General features: G+C 45.0%; 1 long non-coding RNA gene across 1 annotated transcript in view; it reads left to right on the forward strand.

Moving 5' to 3' along the window:
• The first annotated feature begins 12,498 nt into the window (after positions 1 to 12,498).
• LOC118173834 overlaps positions 12,499 to 17,688 on the forward strand; it is a 29,491-nt gene continuing 24,301 nt past the window's right edge. The window contains exon 1 of the long non-coding RNA XR_004754410.1: positions 12,499 to 12,655. This is a non-coding gene — a long non-coding RNA (uncharacterized LOC118173834). The remainder of the gene's footprint in view (positions 12,656 to 17,688) is intronic.

The following is a 17,688-nucleotide window of genomic DNA, read 5'->3' on the forward strand; positions in this document are numbered from 1 at the left end:
GTCAAGAGGCTCTCAGAAAACCTCAAATAATTTCCTCCAGTGAAGTGGCTACCTCAGTCATCTGTGGCTTGACGCAAAGAAGTGCTGAACATCCTGTAACACCCATCTTCTCAGGTCAGACTCCAAGTCAGCTGGGAGAAAAATACACCAGAAACTAGGAAAACAGTTTCGAGAAGAAGCTTGGATTCAGAGAATTGCTTGGTGAAGTCACCAAAACCGAATTCCCCTGTGTGTCACAAAGAAAAGAAGAGCCTGCAAAAGATTTGTCACGGAGTCCTCGGTCTCATCCAGACAACGGGCTGCTGGGACACAGCAAGCTGTCTCCTGACCGAGTGCTGCAGTGTCAGATCCTGCTCGGAAAAGCATGGAAACTCATCACGTCTTTTCTGCAAAAATCATGCTTGATTTTGAGGAAAACATCCTTTTTTTTTTTTTTTTTCCCATTAAAACAAAAAGAGTTCTCTGGGTCCCCATCAGAAGACCACCCGTTATATGAAGTGCTGTCTTGGTTTTACGTCATTTAAGGTTACCGTGTTTCCTTGTGGGCAGGATCAAAACCTGGAGCTGACCCTCCACCTGCAGTACAAGAAGAGTTTGCATTTTTGAACCTGCCAAGTCCTGAAGCAATAGCTATAGGAGAAGAATTAGCACTACAATATTAATGCCAAAGCCTAGTGCAATGACTTCCTGAAGTGTCACGGCTGATGTATCTACCAGACACACCCAAATTATGTGTGCTTATGATGCAGTTATATGAGGCGGAAGTTAAAGATGAGGGAGATTTGCTCGTCCCAGGGTGTCCTTCTCCTTGGCAGTGCCAGATTCTTCCTGTGTTTGGTTCCTCAGGCTTTCTCCACACGAGGAAGACCCAGCTTCATCAGTGGCATTTCCACCTTTTTCACTGGACTGGGACTCCTGATACAGTTTTTCTCGCCCCTTTTCTTCCATCCACCTTCTTGACCCTGCTAACACCTTACATCCTGAAGGAGCCACGAGTGATAGTGCCAGGAAACACTCGAACAGCACCGGGTAGTTGCAATCAAAGTAGACATTGACCACATATTTTTTTCCTCTGGAAAAAAAAAAAAAAAAAAACAAAACTGTCTTGGCATTCCTGTCCTTCCAATTCATACTACCCATACCAACTTGCAGCCAGGCCAAAAAATAAAATAAAATAAAATAAAATAAAATGCTGTTGTCCATCGCGTTAGGACTATCAGAAACTCAGGTCAGGTAACGGGACTGTAATTCCATGGGGCTCGCCAAGAAGGAAACATGCCAGTGTAATTATAGTGGTAATTATAGCACCGTAGTCACCGCCCACAAAGTACGACTCTCTGCAGAGCACAATGATTCCAGAATCAGAGTCCAAACAATATAATGCTCGTGAATTTCCCGACCCGCCAATCCTGGCTCTCCCTCTGATTGACCTCAGATTGAAAGCGAATCCGCCTCTGCCGTGAATGGCCGCGCGGCTGCCAGCAAACACAAACTGAATGGATGCTTCGCCTGCCTCTCCTCAGCTTTTTCTCCACTGATTCCCCTCAGCCAGCAGCTGATGCTGAAGTTAAGGGCCGTTTTTTGTTTTCATGCTGGACCTGACAAATTAAATGCAATTCTGTAAGAGCGAGTGAGCATACACGGGGCAGAAATGCACCTCCCCAGTCCCATCTTGGGTTCCCATTGGCTTTGCATAACCCCATTTCTCCTTGTACATGTAGATGGTCTTCCCTCAGCTTGGGGGCTTCTCAGCACAGTTCAGAGAAGAACTAAACAACATCTTGGTAGCCATTCCCGTGGCCTAATGACTCTCATGTCCCTCTTACGGGATCTGACACACAGCACGCAGCCTGTAAACCCAGTCGGGTTGGAGGTGTTGTGTGTGATGGTCCATTTGGGACCACCCAGCACATGTGGGTTCGTATTCTTCCCGTCAAATAAGAACTACGTTGGACTGAAATTCACATTACAATAAATAATTACGTTACGGTTCAGTGAATAATTATTTGTCAGACCTGGGCAGCTGAGTCTAAAACCACTCCCCAGATGTTATCAGTTCTGTGCAGGACTGGCTGACAGCCCGCAGTAAAACCAGGGCTCCCTGCAGTGAGCGGTCACGGTGCCGAGGCTCTGCTGGTGGCTCTCAGAAGAGCAGCTACCGAAATGGGAGCGGGCAACTTCCAAAGGATGAGGGAAAGTCCTGCTGCTGCCATGGGGTCTGCCGGTTCCACTGGGACCACTGAGATGCAGGGAACCTGTCTGAGCCCAGCCTTTCGCAGGGCTGATGCTAGCCTCTATTTTTGAAGCAGCTGAAATTATTACTTACCACAAATAACGCGCTGTTTGCCACCACGATGTGCATGTTGCCTGCATCTTCCGTATCTGTGTTTATTCTGAGTTTTTATTGTGATTAATTAGGGTTAGATTTTGCTTTCTGTGGAAGCCTTTTATTTTGCTGGGCGGTGGTGGCCGGAGCTCTGTGCTGCTGTTTATGCATCGCCATGTGCTTGCTCTGGGTACGATGTGCCCCGCGCATCCACAAGCACGCACGCCTGCTTCCAGTGGGATCCGATGCCAGTGGAAACACGTTCTTCAAAGAGATAGCTAATTACTGAAGACTTTGTCTAACGTTATAGCAGGACCAATAGGCTCTTTGAACCGGTTTAGTATTCATAATAATACATGGTTCGGAGCTGAATAAAAGGCTATAATTCTTTTGAGGGGTTCCACTGACATAATAAACCACGAGAGCTCAGCTAGTCAGCAGAAAGCTAAGATTGGATTATAGCTGGGCTCATCGGCATGGTACCCTACGCGGCGGTTTCTCATGTCTGCAGAGGAATTATTTCAGGTTTTTAATTCATATTTGAAATTACTTTAAATCTATACCCCAAAATAGAGGAACTGCCGGATGTTGTTTTCCATAAGAAAACCCTGAGAGATGATATTTTTGCTTTCTTCTCTACCTTAGCGTAATCAGATTTTATTCTGGACACGTGTCCATGAATGGGATTCAGTCCTTTCATCCAGCCCCAAATAAGCCGTGGTGCTGCAGAACAACAGCAGCTGAAGGTCTGGCTGGTGCATGGATACCCCCCGGCGCTGCCCTTCGGGTGGCTCTTCTCCCACCTGTTTAGCAGTTTTGCTGCTCTGCGGATGAAGGCTGGAACCTATAATTATTTAAATGCATTCTGTACATATACTGGGTGGGTCCTTTTCTGTGGCTGTTTGAGCTACACCCGTTTTCATAGCCAGTAGAGGGTCCCATGTGCCAAATATGCTTTGACTTTAGGTTGATGTCATATTGCATTTGTGAGTAGTTAGAGACCATGTCAAAATAGAGATGTGTTTATATAAATATTTATATATTTTTTTTGATCGCCTCAGGAAACCAACTCAATGACTGAGGAAATAAATAGGCATGGAAAAAATCATAAGGGCATTGTTTATGAGCAGATTATAGTCAGATGATAGTAACAAGCAGAATGAATAAATTGGAGAGACAGAACTGACATGATGGATACTAGCTTTAATACCATGTACTAAGCTTTCAGTACATCTTGTTTTAGGATTCATATTTCTTGAAAATCCACAGGAAATAAATTGGACTCTGGGTAAATGGCTCAGCCAGAGCTGACTGGAGGCTGGAATGTGCAGAATGAGACCACAAACAGCATGTCCATGGTCTTCTGCTGTCTCCCAGGACTCCTCTTTTCTCTGCCTTTTCAAATCCCTGTGTTTAGTCAAGTTTGTGTTCTGATAATTTATGCACACTGGCTGAGGTAAATGCTGTCTGGTCTTTTGTGTCTTCTCCACCAGCAGCTTTGCAGGGCTCCCTGAGAGCATCTGCTGGGACTCCTCTGTGTATTTAACGTCCCCAGCTGGCAGGTGGGGGCTGGTCCTCCCCAGCCCCTGTGACACACGGCGTGTTTCATCCCCGGTGGGAAGGAAACAGGCTGCCTCTGCCTTGAACACGGGGTGGCCGTGGAGCAGCCCCCGCTCCTGGGGAGCGGAGCACTAGCAGCCTGGAGGAGGGCTCGGCTCCCAGTGGCATGTGGCCGGTGACACAGCTCTTTGTCAACCTGACTCACCCTTGGGCTGGGGAATATGATGGAGAACGGGCACAGCAGCGTTAACGCCGAGTGCCTCTAGCTGCCAGAGTCTTTTTGGGAAACTGTTTTGCAGGGCACAGTTTAGAACAGACTCGAGACTGGTATAAATTGCGCTGAGGTCAGCCTCGGCTTGGATGGCACTAGGATTAGATTGCCAGAAGGTTTTTCAATAACAGCAACCATCCTAACTAGTGACACAGTAATACTCATTTATATGATTTATGGGAACACTGTACGTAATGATTCCAGCATATACAAGCAGGACTGAACTTCTTTTTAGCCTCCTGAATAGAGGCAGCCGTGTAATGCACACAGGAGCTTAGTGCTCGTAGGAATATCCAGCACTGCCTGTGGCTGGAGGAGCTGTTTACATCCATCATTTCTACTGGCCCCATTAGGAGTTTTTGAAAACAGTAAGGAAATTTCACCGGTCTTGAAACCAGGAGACCAGGTAGCCTCCTCTCTGCTTTATGTTTCCGTGTTCATCTGCCCACTTGTGTAGCACAGTCAGGCACGGGGATGTTGTTTGTATTTGGGTCTCGATTATCAGTGAGCATAGAGCTTGTATTGTCTTGGCTGGGCCCCTCATTGTGGGCAGACTGTCTGACTGCAGTGGGTTGAGTCCTGAGATCATACCAGCAATTCTTCCTCCACAGCCAGTCTCCCATTATAGGCTGTTGGAACACACTGGGGTATTTCCAAATTCTTTTCTGCATCTGTCTGGGAGGCTTACGGAGTTCCCTCACCATTTGCCTTTCTTTCAATGAACGTGTGTGGCAGTCTTGATGTACTAAACAGGCCAAAATCTTGGGTTTTGTGTTTGAAAAAAAAAAAAAAAAAAAAGGCTGTTCAGTTCCCTCATTGCTGGGTAAGAGTCGTTAGGTACAGAAGCCACAGTGTACCCACAGCAGAGCGCTCCTTGCACAGTGCAATCCAGGGCACCCTTGGAGATGCAGGGGGAAACATGTCTATATATACTGTGTGTGTATACATTCCTCACCGTGTGCCTGGAAAGCAACATTCAGTACAGATGTCCTCAGCTGGCTACAGAACAGTGAGAACAGATTCACACTGGCCTTGTGACAGTGTTATGCAAGATCGAGTGCGGGAGCCTGACGTGTATTTTGTGCATCTACAGCCCGAACAAAGCAAACTCCGGAGGCTCAACGCAGCTGAGCTTGTGCCTATTAGCCACCCTGCAAGAAATGAGGGGAAAAGAGGAAATGTATCCCATCCCAGGGTACTCCAGACTTACTCCTGGTCTTAACATAGAACTTCTTGGCATTATAACATCATTCACTCATTGCCCCTACTAGGTATTTCGTGTGGGGCCCATGCTTATGAGGTGATGTGTGGCTGCTGAAAACTAGCAGGGCTCCTGTATCTGCAGGGACTGTGGGGAACATGGACCCAGAAGCAAGCAAGCAAAGGAAAAGCTGTGAAGGGGGGAAGTACTGCAGTGACACAGGGAATAGCAGCACAGAAATATATATATATATTTATACAGATATGCTATTTGCTGATTAGAGCTTCAGGGACTCACCAGTAACCACAGGCTCCTGTTTAGCAGTGGAATACTGATTTTGCTCTCAAAAACTGCGTAAATTCCTCAAGTGGTACAATCACTGCCTACCAAGTACCTCAACTGGTTCAAATGCAGATCAGCATCGTCTTCAAGGTGTTTTAGGGGAGATTAGATGGATTAGTGATTGGAGCTCAGCTTGGTTTTGGAGTTTTTTAGGTAATTTTGTCTAAAATGCACTGAGTATTCCCCTTTTCCGGTCAAAATCTCAATTAATTAGCTGACATAATAGTTCTGTGCCTATTCTGTGAAGTTTTGAGCAAATCTATGATTTCCTGTAGCCTACTAACAGCTGCATCACCTTAGTGTGCCAAAGCGTGTCTCCTAAAATAATCAGATGATTAAACGTCCCACCAGGAGGATACGGTTTCTCTCAAATTGATGTCTGCTCCCTGCAAATTTAAACTTTATCTCACTAAAATGATTAGGTGTTCCTTACTCTCCTACCAAATATTCCCTCTGTGTTTTAGGGATACAAATGACATAATCTAAGTGAAGATATTTTAATTTCTCACATCTTGGGTGAGGTCACGTATTGTTCTCTGCCGTCTCTCTCAAACATTTTTGGCTTTGAATGCCATTCAGCAGACGGGGGTACCACCAGTTGTTTTGTCTTGGTACTTGGGCACTGCTGACGGCGTTGGAGGCACCCTATCTAAACTACAAACATCTTCCTCTCTTGGTTGGAATTCCTCTCTGGTTGCCTGCTACATGGGGATAACAGTAGACTTGTCTGTAAATGAAAGCTTCAATAGTCCATGCATTGACCAAGTCTCTCTTGGCATTTCTTACTGCTGCCGTTGGGTCTGCCGAGGGCAATTTAGGCAGATGCCTCTGGCTGGGCTCCAGGATGTGACTTTGTTTCTCTCTCATTGCCATCTGACCAGTGCTGTGATGACGGAGCTCTTGGAGAGCTCCCTCTGATTTAAAAGTGCCGTCTGATGTTGGCTGAAGGGCAAGGGTCCTCCCTTCTTCTTCCTCCCTGGAGAGCGGGCTCGTGTTTCTTCTTATCACATTCTTTCCTCCTGTCACGTCTGCCAGCCCTTAATTCACCGAGCTGTTTCAGAGCCAACCTCCTCTCTTGTGACACCAGGTACACTGAACTCTGTCCCGGCGATGTGATTTTCCACCAGGCACACCTGCTGCTCACTCGTGTTGTTCTCCTGCAGAATCTGGGCTTTGGTCAGTGCAGACTGGTCCAGCTCGGGACAGCTGCTTCCCAGCAGCTCGTGGAAATGGCGTCAGCTCATGGGGAATCCTTTGGGACGTCACCGCATCACAAGCTGATTTCACCACAGTTTTTCTCAGAGGCTGCACGGGGAGCACTTCATCTCTGTCACCCAGGAGGAATGGCAGTGGAGGTGTTTTTACCCCCAGAGGCAGCACTTGTTCTATTCCCATCCACTGGACATGTCTGAAAAACCGTCCATGGGAAAATAACGTTAGCACAGTTAACAGACAGATGAACCCACTCCAAAACAGCACCCTACTGAGTTAATTCGGGTACATTTCACAGGTAAAACAACACTTAGCTGAAGTCCCTCAAAGCCCAACAGCACCAGAGATAGTGGTCATTGCATCAGAAGTCCACTCAAGTTATAAATGTGAACTTCTCTAAGAGCTGGGTTTCTCGTGCAGTCTGATGGAGCTGATAATTACAGCTTATTTAATTTTTGCAGTTTCCATGGACTTCAGCAGCGCCTGTTTTCCATGGCTCAGAAATGTTTCTGGCTTTCAGGCTGTCAGCGTCATACCGGCAGCTGTGTGGCCAGTGTTTTACATGGGCCTTGGGAAGGGTGGCTGATGGTGACTCTGCTGCTTCAGCAACTTATGTTTTTCCCTGATGTGGTTTCCCTACACTTGGGCAATCCTGTCACTGGCGACCTTTGCCTCTGTTCTGCCTAAAAATGTCATCTAGCCTCAAACCCACGTGGGAAACAGACGGTCTCCTCCGAGCCGTGGGACACCTACCACAAGCTCGCACTTGGGCCACCTCCAGTTTTCAGCCAGTTCACTAACGATCCTTTTCTGAAGGGCTTCATTCTGTATAGATGATAGGACTGGAAATTACTTGCAGATGGGAATTAACAGCTGGTGCCTTAACAAGATCCCTATTTCTGCTTCCCTGGGGGAGTTTGTCTAATTTAGGCTCATTCAGTACCTTCTTTTTCTTCATCAGTGTAGATTTTGAAGTTCCTTCATTCTGTAGTTTATGACCTGACTTTTCACTAGAGCTATTTTATGGAGCCCTTGTAAGAACAGGCATCTTTTCACATCACGAGGTCTGCATTCAGCTCAGTACAAGCTGCCTTGCAAATCCCTCTCCTGGCTGAAGTGCTCCATCAGGCCCTACCACAGCAGTCTCCTCGTTGCACATGATGTGCCAGGTTCATCTCCTGCCTCCGTGTCATATTTCAAAAGGTTTTCGTCATAGATATCTGCAAAACTGGAGCAGGGAACAATGAAAAAAAAAATTACTAACAGCAATTGGTACAGGCTTAAGGACCTAAAATCCATCATAAATACTGCAGTGGCTTCTCAGCAGCCCTCCAGCCTGCACAGAGGAGCAGCCTCACCTCTGATGTGCTCTTTCACCTTCCAGCCCATCCGCACCCTTCTGCATCTCTTCACCCATCGGGTAACTCCTTCCCAGCTGGAAGACCTTGCCAGCTGTGCTAGTTCTCGCTTGTAAACTTGCTTACAGAGATTTCACAATTCCAGCAGGCAGGACTTTAATCTTAGCCCCTGCTTCAAGTGCAGGCTGAAATCCTGAGCTTGACCCTTTTGGAGAAGTAATTTCTTTCCCTCTGCAGGCACACCGCAGTGACTGTGTGTTCTCCATTTCCCCAAGTAAACCAGGCAGTCTTCTATGAATTTCAGCTAAAAGATGCATAGTTTGTGTTCTTTGCAGGGAAATTAAAAGAAAAAAAGTCCTTCACAACCCATTTCTACCTTATCAAAAGATCTTATTTTTTCACTAATTTAAATGTTGGGGTTAAGGCTATGATGTTGGGCAAAGTTTGATAATGGGTGCAGGTGTTATGTGGGTGACCCTGATGGATCCTCACCAGTGAGGTGGCCATCGCTTCCTTATCATCTTTTCCAACCATTTTCCTTTGAAGGCTCTGTCTGAAACAGGAGATTGGAAACCTCCATTAGGCAAACTCAAATTATTGCTTGCATGGACTTATTCTCAGCGCAACGTCAAGTCCTGCTGTAGTACTGCGTTATGTGAGAAGCTAAGATCTCTGTCAGAAACAGACGCAACACAGCAAGCATCTGTTGAGGGAAGTGTCCTGGAGAGGGTAAGTGTGTTCCTGCTTACTGCACCCGCTCCTGGGACAGTCCCCAGGAGTCTTTCAGACCTCCCTGACACCTATGAACTGTTTGTTCTGTCTCTGCCTTTTCAGGGTACGTTTTCCATATTAATAGGAAAATGTGCACTTTTTCCCTGCTGTTGAAGCCCTGATTTCACAAAGAGGGAAAATCATCTTGGATTTAGGCCCCTGCTTGTGTCTGTGTCAGCCTATTTCCAAGATCAGGTTCTCTTGCCCACTCATTCATTTAGATCCCCAGCCCAGCAGGGATCACTGCCATAATGATTAATACCCAGTCTTTCTCTTTCATTACTGTTTACCTTTTTATTTTAAATTGGAAGTCTGGATAGTTCAGTACATTGTTTGCACAAGGATTTTGTTGTTTTAAACTTGATTTTTCAGTTGAGATAGGGTTTATCGCCGTGTTAGTATTGTGACTGTAAAGGCACAGTATGTTTTCATCCATGGTGTTCCTTTCCTAAGCAGATCAATCCCAATGAACTCTTACTCAGCAAATGATGTGAGCCTTACCAAACATTTGCTCAGAAAATACATTCTGTGGTTAGGTATACTGGCATGTTTGCTGATACGACCATGTACTTCAACAGTACACGACTGGAGCTGGCCTGTGATTTATGATCGTGGGGTTGATTGCAAAACAACGGTTTGTTGCTTCTTTATTTTAGAACGTATTGGGCATAGCATGAGGGTTAAAACCAAATCTTCTTTAAGAGTATCTGAAGTTTAAGAAGAAAAGACAAAAATTTTGATTTCAGTTCTGCGAATCGTGACAACATCCTTTTGAGTGCTCTGTGCCAAACAAACAAACCCAAGTGATTCTCAGGGTGGTTAAAAGGAACAGGACTGAGACTCAGTCTTTCATGAGGTTCTGCCAAAGCCCCAAGTAGACGCAGACGCTGATGTCAGAAGAGAGCTGCTGCAATTGTCTTGTTTTCTGTGTGAATGACAATACATGTGACCGAATCCCAGTGCCCAGTGCAACTCAGTTGGAGTTTTTCCATTGGCTTTGGTGAGAATTGGCTCCAATCCCACATTTGTGTAATGTGTTAATGTGTTAACTGTGTCAAAAACTTTGCAACACCATTGACTATTGTGCAGCCGATGATCTATTGGATGATAGCTGTATCTGAAGAGGACAGACGACCACAGGAATTTCCCGCAGCGCCTGTTGCATTGTTATTAAAGACAGAACGATTGTATGGTTCTGACAGTGCAATTTCATTATAAAACCAGTAGATTTTCCAGGAAGTTAACTTACGGGTTGCCACCTAATCACCAAACCAATGAGGGGCTGTTAGACTGAACTGAGACCAGTTTGCTTTTGACTGGATGATTATTATTTTTAACCATCGCATCGCTTGGTGTTATTATTTTTGCTCAAGAATGAAAAACAAAGCTCTGTGTCCAAGCAATAGATAAATAATATCATAGCAGAAAGTACTGGAGAAAAGCCCTGTATGCCCTCCCTGATATTCCTGTCATCAAGGGGTTTATTGTTAAGGGTTGTGTGCGTGTAACCGAATGGCTGAGGCACCTATTTTGTAGTTGTAGTATTTAATTGGCACTAAATAATGAATTTGTTCAGCATTTGCATCTGTTCCTGGTACCCCAGCAAAAGAGTACCCTCGGTCAGGTTTGTCTTATCATTCCAGCACATTATTAGGACAAACAGTCTCTGTAAGTTCAAAAATGAAGCAATGCTTCACCCCTCAGCTTTGTTGATTGAAACCTGTGCCTTTTCTTTTCTCAGTGCAAAGCAAAGCATGCTTTTTTTTTTTTTTCTTTTTTCTTTTTTCCCTTTCTGTTGTCGGTGGTGATGAACTTTCACTGCTCACACGTTTTGTTCTGTAAAGTCAGAGCTCTTCATTTTCAACAGCTTCAGTCTCTCAAACTCCTTGTAGTGGCCATGGCTGAACCCCGAGGTCCTTTCTTTGGTTTGACTCTGCCTTGTGATCCTATTGAGCTCCAGTTGATTTAAATGGGATTTTTGCTTGAGGAAGAGGAGGAAACTCAGGATTTGGTGCAGCATGTTCTGGGAAAGGACGTTCACCCATAACCTATATTGCCTTGACTTGGCAGTATTGTTTTATCTTGCATATCTGACAATCTCCCTTTCACTGCTTACGTAAGAAAATCGTTTGTACTGTCAACAGCTCTGTTTAACCTTTAATAATAAAATTAGTAACTAAAACCAGGAGGCCCAAGTCCTGAGGCCCACTTTTGGGTAGTGTTTCCATTGAAGCCTATGACAGTTTTGCCAGGGCCAGCTCTGGGTAAGCCCTGAATGTTGAACTCAGCTTTTACCCCAGCACGTTTTTTCAGTAGTCTCTGTTTCTGCTCTACAAAGAGCAAGGAGGGCTACAGTGGCAGGGAAGGAAGCATTAGGAGAACCTTGCTGTACTTTCCATTTAGTGACTTTATTGGATGAGACGTCTGATGATACCAGGTTTTTCTAATTCTTGTTTTTATAAGCTATCTGTTGAGCAGAAATGTCAGTTCTGGGCATATGTTCCTGTCCCTGGAGTCTTGTTCAGACATTAGAGAAACATTTTCTAACTCAAAAGATAAACACTTCTGCTAGAGTTCAGGGACGGAAATTGTTTTCATCGCAGCAGGTGTTGCCTATTAGTTCTACTAGAACTAAAACCCGAAGCTGGGCTTTAAGCGAGATGCATAATCAAACTCTTACATCATTGTGAGATGTACCGTACTTGAACCTTTTGCTTGCTGAGACTGTATTTCCTCCAAGAAACATCCTGTTTTGCAATCCCCCCAAATTCCCCATGTGCCATACAGCATTAGGGATTTCATCACCTCCTGGGCACACAGGCTATGCTTTCTGCAAAAGACCCAAAGGGAGGGAGAGACAGCAAGCCAGACAAGACCGAGGTTTCTGTGTTTCCTGGTGGGACCATGTGATCTATGAAAGATAGCTTTATTTTTATTTCACACCCCCCTTCTTTGCTTCATGCTGTTTCCATTCTCGACCTGAGTCTGCTTAGCAGGCTGCTGGAGACTGCTGGTTGCATCATTTCAGGGCAAGGATTGGGCTCTGCTCACTCCTGCTCAGTTGTTCCAGGTCCTCTCTTACTTTGAACAGCCTTGCCTGCTGTATTTCTGTCCTTCACCTTGCTGAAGTGACCAGTAATGCACGGTCGTGCATGCTGTCATGCATGTCAGACCACTAAAAGGCATCACTCTTTGACTCTTTGTAGATTCAGTTCTTTATCTCCAGCTTTATTCAGAGTTTATGGCTAAAGACCACATTTATTTGCAAGTTCCAACTTTGTATTTGTGGACAGAATATATATATATATATATATATACATATATATATAAAGTTCTTAACTTTGCAAGTTGTAAGTCGTTAACTTATTTATGTTAGACCCAATTTGACTCACCTGAATTCACTGGGTTTGTTACTCTGGGTTTATAAAGATGTTTGCCAGGCTGCTAACAAGCTCTGATGGGTGCTCTAAGCTGTTCCCCCTGAGTCCCTCATCCCCAGGGGTCCCTTCTAGGAGCTGTGCCTCCTGGTCCTGGCTTTGTTTGGACTTTGCTTCAGAAGCTGGGCTGTTGCTGGCCCTGGTTGTGACCATCAGACCTGCTCAGCAGTTGCCCAGGTACTGGGGGCTGCGTTTCTGTCTGGTGGAGGGGTCACTTTTGGTCCTGTTTGTCTGTCTCCTGCAGGGCAGTTTGCTGTGTCTCCTGCATGGCAGGACTGTGGAAAGCCAGAGCTGGCTTTCAGTCACTGTGAGTGCTTTCAAAACTGGTTTGCTCTAAGCACTGCTCCCTTGTTATGTTTTAAACAACTGACCTGGGTCATGGATTGTGACTTGTCTGCAGCTCTGCTGCCTTTTTGCAGGCCTTACCACAGCTGCAGTGCTTGTTGTTTAGCAACAATAGTCTACGCCCCTGGTTCTGCAGTCAAAGATATATTTGTCTATCTAACAGACAAAGGAAGGTGGTCTGGACGTACTTTTTCTTGGGGGTGAGGTGGGGTGGAGGGAGTTAACTTGTTTTGTTGCTCTTGTGTATGTTTTTTTCATTTATAATTAGAAAAATATATGAAAGAGATGTATGTAGCTACAGTCACTGGTTCCCTGCCTTAATAAGTGCTTAGTCACCTATGAAATTGTAGTTAAAATGGTGCCAAACTCTGAAGGGTGCAAGGGAAACTAGAAGGAAGAGCTTGTCTCTAAGATGGTTATGGCCCTGATGAGTTTCACCCAAAAAACTTAGTTTTTTGGGTGAAACTCATCAGGGCCATAACTGTGTTTTAGAGCTCCCATGTCTTATTCATGCATGTCTTGCACATGATGCATGGAGGGTAGAGGCAGGCAAAAAGAGAAAAATCTTAGCGTGCCTCTCCTATATATGTGTTCTTTCAGTAATATAGCAAACTGTGCTGTGTTGGGAAGACAATGCATAACCAGGAGAGCAGCCCGGAGAAGCACTTTTTCCTCATCCCACTAGAGGGTGGGTGCAGTTTGGACAAAGCGAGACTTTGGCTGCCTGAAGTCTGCCTGCTTGGCAAGGCACACCATGGGAGCGTGAGCAGCTCATCACCTAACAGGGGTGGTGGGGCTGTCAGAGATACCAGTTCAGAAAATACTTAGCTCAGGGATGGATGCAAGCATTTTCCCTCAGTAGTTCAAGCTCTGTAATCAGACGATGCTGTGTGTGCTAATTATACATAAATTGAGTGAGACAAATGTTTTGATTTTCAGTAGCTCGTAATAAAATTGTCTATATGCTTTTTTCCACTATGCTTTTAGAAGTTCATCATGTTAACATGTTCTACCAGGCTCACAGACACAGCATTTAAAAACGCTTCTTTCAAAGAGATGGGAAAAATAGAAGAAATAATATTCCAGACTGTATTTTCTTTTACTTTAATACTTGCAGATTTTTATTTCACTAAAAAACATGCAAGTAAGAGCCCCCGGTTGCATCTCTGCTCTGGAAATGAAACAGCTCATGCAGAAAGTAAATAGCTGCAGTTTAGAAAGAATATCTTTCAGTGTATAGCCATCAGTAAGGTGACTTCCCTAAACTCTATGTCAGGTACAACAGCCTAAAAGATATTGTCTCGGTCTATCTTTACTTTTTCCCCCCTAATCTGTTGGTTTGTATAGTGGGAACTGAGAAGACAATGTTGGTTTAAGGTAGAGCTAAGTATTTCTGTAGCTGAACTTTAAAAAGCTTGTCCAGGATAATGTGGAATAAAGATAGGAAAGAGTAAAAGCTCATGAATCAGGGGTTAGAGGATCTCTAAAGAGACAGGAAATCAAACAACATGAATTTGGTAAGGGAAGGAAAGGGTTTAGAGCTCTGAAACAGGGTGAGGGTCAAGAGAATGCCACGAAACTTCTACTACTGCAAGAAAAATCATTAACATACTTAAGAAACATGTCACCCTTTGACACAAAGTTGAACTTGTCTGTAGAGTCTGGTCTTGCAGACTGTAGTGAGAGGTCAAAGATTTGGTCCTCTGGAAGAGGACTTGCAGTTACATTAAGCTAAATTGAAAAGGAAGAAGAAATGATGGTCCTCTGACTTGGCCATCGGGTGCTGTCATAAAGAAATATATCTAGGGTACTACAGCGTGGCATGCCCCAGTTGTGTGTAAAAGTAGTACAGCCCTGTCCTGGGTCAAGGGAAGAATATTGCACAACTGACCCAGGTGCCTTGCAGGCTCTGTGTATCCATTTTTAATTTTCCATTAAAGCATCAGCGTTGGCCTCCGCTGGAGACAGAAGACAAGGAGAAGATGGATCACTGAGTCTGTTCTGGCGTGATAGTTCCTGTGTTTTGTTCCACAGAAAGGGTTGTGATCAACAAAAACACTGCCAACCTAGGTCACTTGCCAGTTCATGAGCAATGGGATTGCTTTGCTGGTTTGTGCAGCCCCAGTTATTTTTGCTGTTATTGAAATGTGACATTGGCTGACAGCTCTGTGGGATCTCACATATGGAGACTTTGTTCCACAGGGATGGGAGAAACTGGACAAATTGTAGTGGGTTTTCACATATGGGGCCAATTCATGCCTGATGAACTCCTGTGGAAGATGCTGGCACTGCACCAGCCAAGAGGCTGTTTGTCATGATTAAAGTGCTTGAAATTTTCCCCCTAATGGGGGACCATGCTGGGTTTCAGCGTGTACTGCTCTGCTGCCGCCTGTTTCTGTTGTTGCTAGCTCTTCTGTAGTTGTTTGTGTTTGTTTAAAAGGCAAGTGGTGAGCTAAGCTGGCGGCTGAAGCTGCAAATGGGGTCTAGCTGGATTTAAGAGTGTTTGACACCGTCACCTTCAACATGTGACGTGAGAGGGTGTGAGAAGGGGCAAGGTGGATTAAGAAGAATCAGATCATGGAAATGAGACCGGAGTGGTGGAGAGCAGAAGAGATCGGAAATACCGTGGTGACTTGCTCAAGGACAGTCCCGGTCCTGCATCTAAGTGGTTTGGGAGAAGGCAGTGCTGCCGCAGCTGTGCTGCACGTGTCTGCGGAAGATGGAGCCCAAAGATTACCAGCGATGGAGGGGGAAGGAGCGTGGTGGGATTCCTGGAACTGGGGAGGAACTGGGTTGGAAGATCTGTATGGGAGCTGTGCTGGGGGAAGCCTCACTGCAGCCTGGAGTGCCAGACCTGTGCAACGTGCACGACTGAACTTGGCTGGTGGATTTAATGGGCCACCCTTGCAATATATTAGAGAAGGTGATGAGGGCACAGGGATGAAGATACAGCTGTTGTGCTGTTTCCCAGCAACTTATGGCCATGGTTCAGAAAGCTAAGAAGTGAAGATGCCAGTGAGTGATTTTTGGTAAAAAACCAAGCTCAAGTCTATTGTTTTAAGAAGTTTCTCAGGGCATACATAATATGGGGCTCACTTCCACTGCTTGCAGCGTGTCGTGGAGGAGGGGGCTGGAGGAAGAGAAGTAAGAACCCAAGAGAAATGAGCGTGAGGCTTGAAAACAGTAGCAGGGCTGTAGTCTTGAAGAGAACCAGAGAGGCATCTTGTCTAAATAATTTAAGATGCTTCAGCTGGCCTGAAAGGGTAAATAATGATCTGGCAAGTGGGAAAAGATTATTTTTAAAGAGCTGACAGTAACACAGCTTACTAGGAAGGGCAATGGTAGCCAGACTGAGACTAATGTGGGCAGTGGAAGGAGAGGGTGTGTCAGGGTGGTGGGGAGAACTGGAGGCACCTTCCTTTGCAGGAGGTGGAGGCATGCTGAAACAGCGATGCCCAGACCTCATTTTGTGATCTTTCAGAGCACTTCTCTCATATGCAGTTAACTTTGGGCTGTGGAAGTAACATTACAAAAAAAAAAAAAAAAGAGGGAGTAAGTGTGGCCTCTGAGCTGTTGCTGTGTTGCTAAACCACCACCATTCAGTGCTGGCTTAAACTGGAGCAGGAGGCTGTAACTGGACAGGGACAAATATGAAGATAAGTTAAGGAGATCAAATAATGCATCCTGTAAGATGCCAAGAGTGTTCTCTTATGCAAAAGTGCTTAAATTCTAGCAAACCGTAGTCAATAGGCATTGCTCTTGCAATATGCTTGAACTCATGTGTAAGCTCTGCTTTAAATTAAGTTGTTAGCAGGGGAGTTGTGTATAAATGAGCACAGCAGTCATAGAAAAATCAAATGTGGTAATGGAGAACCCTGAAGTTCCAGAATAAATTCTGATTTGTTTATTTTCTGAAAACCAGCAGAACTTGTGAGCATTGTATGTGAAAGCACTGTCTAATATGAAAAATCTCTGCTTTAGAGAAACTTTATTCTGCATGTTTTAGGGGAGGGCCTTCAACAGGTAACAGGTCTTTCTCCATTCACATTTTGAGGCAGTGGCTGGTGGGGTTTCTGGAATCAGGACATGAGGGTGGACCAGGGAGGACATACAGATGTCTGTGGATGGTCCATGAGGAAAGAAGTAGGAGAGAAAGGGTGAGGACAAAGGGAGCCAGAGGATACAGCTGTGAGATAAAGGTACAAGGAGGGTGCAAATATTTGTTACACCTGGGGATGGATTTTTTGGCAACATACTTGAGAGTATGTGCATTCAGTGTGTAAGCTGGGAGTAGTAAAAAATACTGTTATTGCCTCCCATGTGCACGTAGAGTCTGCCTGCAGAATCTCAGGCAAGTCCTCTCCCAGTCTGGAGGTAGCTTTGGTTTCACATGTATGATTTTCGAAGGGCCACCTCTGTCAGCCGCTATGTGGTATTGCTGTAAAATACGAAATAATAATCTTGCTCCCTGAAAGCCAAATCAAACCACAGGACAGATCTGACAGCTGTCCAAGCAACTGAAAACAATCAGTCATAAAACAAATGCCTAAGTCAACAAATAGAGAACCAAAGAAATATCGAGTGAGATTAATCACTATCAGTTGTTCCAAGATTTTATAACAAAGGGGGCAGGAGGAGGGATTAGTCTTGCAGACTTCACACACTTTTTTTTCTTAAGGGCAGCAGTTATCCAAGTCAGTAAAAATGAGGTAATTATATTGCAAAATTCTTTGGATGAGAATGAGACTTATGTTCTAAAATCCGAAGCTACACTTACCCACAGCAGAAAATTGCTGGAAATCAGGAGAATAGCAGCTTGCATGTTTATTTTTCCTAGAAGAAAACAATTGACTCTTCAGAACTCA

This window comes from Oxyura jamaicensis, chromosome 13 (genome assembly GCF_011077185.1).
Source record: "Oxyura jamaicensis isolate SHBP4307 breed ruddy duck chromosome 13, BPBGC_Ojam_1.0, whole genome shotgun sequence".
NCBI lineage: Eukaryota > Metazoa > Chordata > Aves > Anseriformes > Anatidae > Oxyura > Oxyura jamaicensis.